We start from the raw sequence: 4,969 nt of genomic DNA on the forward strand, positions 1-4,969 counted from the left end.
AACAGAGTAGTGTACACAAGTACACAACAAAAAATTCAGGTTGAGACTGTCTGCTGCACTGTTTACTTCCTTCATTGTTATATGCAAATGATTTTCTGGAAACTACTATACACACTATCACTAACCCAAAACAATTACTAATAATATTTTCTGCCAACCTGTTTTAGTGAGACCCTCAGGTAATAATTCAAATATTATAGTTTGATTATAATCAATCAACTTTGTTTTAGGATTTTTTACCTCTCTTGTTTCCAAGTGAAAGTCTGTTTTTCTTGAAGGTTCAAAACTTGGAATATTTATTTCTAAAATATAGAAAACATATTTAAATGTAAGTTTTAGTAACACTTAATGGAAGATGTTCATACTAATCTTAGTATGCATTTCTTATCTAATTGTTTGATTTACCAGTGTGCCTCATTTACATGAAAGAAGAGTAGATTTGCTTATTACATGAGAAGTATAATATTATCTTTCAGAAATGACTGTCTTTTGGATGGCTAAACACTTTGGGACAGATCAGTTACTCATTTCTTTCTTTGATTGATACTTTCAAATTTAGCCTGATGTATTTTATTCTTGTAGCAATCCCATAGAATATACACTTTTAACCCTCAAACTCATAACTCTCTATTATTTTCAACTAGAAAACTAATTTGGACTTTATTTGAATCTAGTTATTTGCTTATTACACTCCCATACTTAAAAAATCTGCCAGATACTTAAGAATCATTCAGAACTTGCCTTGTATACCATTACCCATCTGGATTTTTCTCCTTCTCTGTTATATCACCATTAGCAGCACAAGCAGCAGAGCAGAATGAGGAGAATGAATATCATAGATTTATATTTCTGGTCTCATATCTATGAGTTCATGGAGAGGTTGCCCCAGACCTGAGGTGTGAACACGTTGTACTGCCCCACACCATAATATCACTGGCCTAAATATTTCACCAAACAATTGCCTTCAACTCATCAAGAAATGCTTGAATATCCTCTTTAAATTTTTTTTACAAATTATTTTTTTTACCATCTGCACCATACCCGCTATAACTTAAAGGCATTATTTTCTCATATGGATTAAAACAAGAGTTAATACTCATTCCCACACTGCACTATTTTTACACAAAACAGCTAATGAAATTATTTTGAAACAAGAAACAATATTTATTATCCTGTTCAAAATATTAAAAAAGGTGCTTGCAGCCAATCCTGACAATATGAGATCAATCTCCTAAACTTACATGAGAACTGGACTCCTTCAAGTTGTCCTCCTACTGCATACACTCACCATCCATTTGCCACAAACGAATCTAATTAAAAAGAAAAAAAACACATGGAGTAATCTCATTCCTGCCGAAGAAGAGCTCTTAAACTAGATAAAAAAAGAAAAAAAAAAAAGGAGGGAAAGAAACGAAAAAAAAAAAAAAACAAAAAACAGCCGCTCAAGCCACCCAAGCGGCCCTAAGATAACGGAGTAGGTGACATACTATTCGAAGCTTCCTGAATTTCACCAGGTACCGTAACACACATCAATTACACATTGTGCAGTCTCATCTCTGTCAAAGCAGAGCTTTTAAACTGGAAAATAAAGAAAAAATGAAAGAAAGAAAAGAAAAAATAAAACCCAGCCACCCAAGGCGCCCGAGGCGCCCAAGCCGCCCTAAAATATCGAGATAGGCGTGATATAATTTGAAGCTTTCTGAACTTCACCAGCTACCATAACACATATCCTTTTTGTCAGCAAGCTGTTTCCTATCCCTTCCCCTTTTTTTTTCTGTTTTACATTTTACCCGAGGCCTTGTGGTGAGCGTGCCGCTTCTCACTTCTCCGCCCCTTCTCCAGTTCCTTGCCGTTGACGCTGAGCCTAACGGCCGTCCTGAAGTCCTAGTAATACTTCCGGTTGACTGTGTGTCTAACGTCCGTCCTGAAGTTCTAATGGCACTTCCGGTTGACTGTGTCTGAAGTCCTACTGGTTAGTGATTTCCACAGTTCACACCCACTAGAGCAAAAACCCTTCGAAATGTTGTCCCAAAAGAGTAACTCACACGTGGTGGGAAAGTCTGAGAATAAAAGCCTGCTCCGCTGCTTGGGTGAGACTGCTGGTGCCTTAGCGGACACAGAGACAGTTTCTGATACCAAAACCAATGGTCCAGAAATGAGTCCGACACCAAGCAGCAATGTTGCTGGCGCTGGAGATCGCAGTGTTTCCAGCCCTCAAGGTACTGACTTCGAAGATTCTGGAAACGGTGACCAGGGTTACGATGGTGACAAAGAGGATGACGAGCACAGTGATGACTATGACTCCAGCTGTCCAGGCATGGAGGACTCAGACAGTTCTACCAGCAGTGGGGAAAGCTCCTCCAGCCAGCAGGAGTTGGAGGAAGGTGAGGTTGTGGGATGCCTATTTTACCCCCATGAGCTAGAGCCAGGTGAAGTTGTGGATGAGGAGAGAATGCAAAGCCAGTTCTCTCACCTCCACTATGAGTTGGAGCCTGGCGAGGTTTTGGATGAGGAGGGAGTACGAAGGCAGTTCTCTCACCGCCACTGTGAGTTGGAGCCTGGTGAGGTTTTGAATGAGGGGGGAGTGCGAAGCCAGTTCTGTCACCGCCACTATGAGATGGAGCCTGGTGAGGTTTTGGATGAAATGGCAGTACAAAGCCAGTTCCACCATCACCACCGTGAGTTGGAGCCTGGTGAAGTTGTGGATGAGGAGAATGCAGGGTCTGAAATGCGTGGACAGTCCAGTGAGTCCAGTGAGTCCAGTGAGTCCAGTGAGTCCAGTGAGTCCAGTGAGGACAGCAGTGAGCAATATGATATTGAAGAAGACAGTTCAATAGATGCTTGGATGGCTTTAGAGACATCTCCTCTTCCGAGACCTCGATGGAAAGTCCTTAATGCCCTTCGTGATAGGCAGCTGGGTTCAAGTGCCCGCTTTGTGTATGAGGCCTGTGGGGCAAGATTATTTGTGCAGCGTTTCTTGCAACAATATATTCTTGAAGGCCATGCTGGGTGTGTGAACACTGTGCGTTTTAACCAACAAGGCACCCTCCTGGCTAGTGGCAGTAATGACTTAAAAGTGATCCTGTGGGACTGGCTTCATCAGCGACAAGTACTGAACTTTCATAGTGGCCTCAAAAATAATGTCTTACAGGTTGCATTTCTTCCTAATTGTAGCGATGCCATCTTGGCCATGTGTGGCCGTGATGGACAGGTACGCATTGCACACCTCGCTGCTATGCCAGGCACCCGAATGACTAAGCGATTGGTGAAGCATGGTGGAGCATCTCATAGTTTGGCTTTAGAGCCAGACTCCCCTTTTAGTTTCTTAACAACAGGTGAAGATGCAGTTGTTTTCAGTATTGACCTCAGACAAGTACGACCAGCTTGGAAGATGGTGGTAACCAAAGAAGATGGTAAGAAAGTGGGACTATATACAATCTTTGTGAATCCTTCCAACTCCTACCAGTTTGCTGTAGGTGGGCAAGATCAGTTTGTGAGAATTTATGACCAGAGGAAAATTCATGAGAATGAGAACAATGGAGTTCTCAAAAAATTCTGTCCTCATCACCTCATAAACACGTATCCAGCATACATCACCTCTCTAATGTATAGTTATGATGGCTCAGAGGTCCTGACTAGCTACATTGATGAAGATATTTACATTTTCAACTCTTCTGATAGTGACAGAGCTGAGTATGTTAAGAGATATAAAGGACACAGAAATAATGCCACAGTGAAAGGTGTAAATTTCTACGGCCCCAAAAGTGAATTTGTGATGAGTGGTAGCGATTGTGGGCACATCTTCATCTGGGAAAAGTCATCCTGCCAGATTGTTCAGTTCTTGGAGGCAGATGAAGGAGGAATAATAAACTGTATTGATCCCCATCCTTACCTACCTATGCTGGCATCCAGTGGCCTAGACCACAAGGTCAAAATCTGGGCACCCATAGCTGGATCTTCCAAAAATCTTACTGGGTTAAAGAAAGTGGTTAAAAATAACAAGCAGAAACAAGGTAATTTTAGCTTGCACCACACTTCCCTGTTTGACAACCACGTGCTTTGGTTCCACACGAGTCAACCGACACAGACAAATTACCAGCACAATCGGAGAGATATTAGAATTGAATATGGAGGAGCAGATTTCAGTGACTCTTCCAGTACCTCTGAGGAGGAAGAAAACCAAAACCAACATGATCCACAGTATCAGAGATCCTAATTGACATGCAGAAGCACCGCCTGAAGCAGGATACCACTTCAATACATGTGACTCTGAAAAATCAGCTTGAGAAGTATGTTTTTGTTTGCCTTCTGATTGCAGTGTATTAGAATAAAAGTATTTCTATTTCCTCTCCACCTTTAACTTTATTTCTATTACCTTGTTTTACTACATCTTGATACCCTTATAATATTACATGATTATTGAAGTATAACCAGCTTCCTTTGTTCTCTCACAGTTAACTAAGGACTTGCCTGAATTGGGTGAAAAATTATTGGTTTTGTAAGATCTTATTTCTGTTCCAAACATTGTTATAATTTTAAAATTTTTTCATCAATTTAATTCTGAATATTAAAAATTTTGTTTAAAAATTTTAAGAGATGTGTGTGCTCTAAATTAAAGTAAAATAAAAGAAACCATGGTTTCTTCCTTTTTTTTATGAGCTTTTGGTCATGCACATACCACATGCTTCTTCGGCATTTTTCCACTAAAAAAATAAAGAAGAATTATATAACTGGTTTATTCACATTTCTTGAACCTGAATTAATAATATGAAATTATTTTTTTTCCTTTTTTTAAAATTTATTTTTCCATTCAAAAAATTTACACTTCTTCCCCTCCTTCCATTCTCCTCCTGCTCCCCCACTCACCCTCCTCCATCCCACTCCCTCCTTTAGGCACATTAAAGCTAGAGAGAAATTAAATTTAATCATTAAGTTTTTAATCGGTCATTTCAATGTTTTTGAAATGTCA

At 39.9% G+C, this 4,969-nt stretch overlaps 1 pseudogene; it reads left to right on the forward strand.

Moving 5' to 3' along the window:
* Window positions 1-2,020: 2,020 nt before the first annotated feature.
* LOC142840432 (DDB1- and CUL4-associated factor 8 pseudogene) lies at window positions 2,021-4,216 on the forward strand (annotated as a pseudogene).
* Window positions 4,217-4,969: the final 753 nt, after the last annotated feature.

The sequence above is a fragment of the Microtus pennsylvanicus genome, chromosome X, assembly GCF_037038515.1.
Source record: "Microtus pennsylvanicus isolate mMicPen1 chromosome X, mMicPen1.hap1, whole genome shotgun sequence".
NCBI classification, from domain to species: Eukaryota; Metazoa; Chordata; class Mammalia; order Rodentia; family Cricetidae; genus Microtus; species Microtus pennsylvanicus.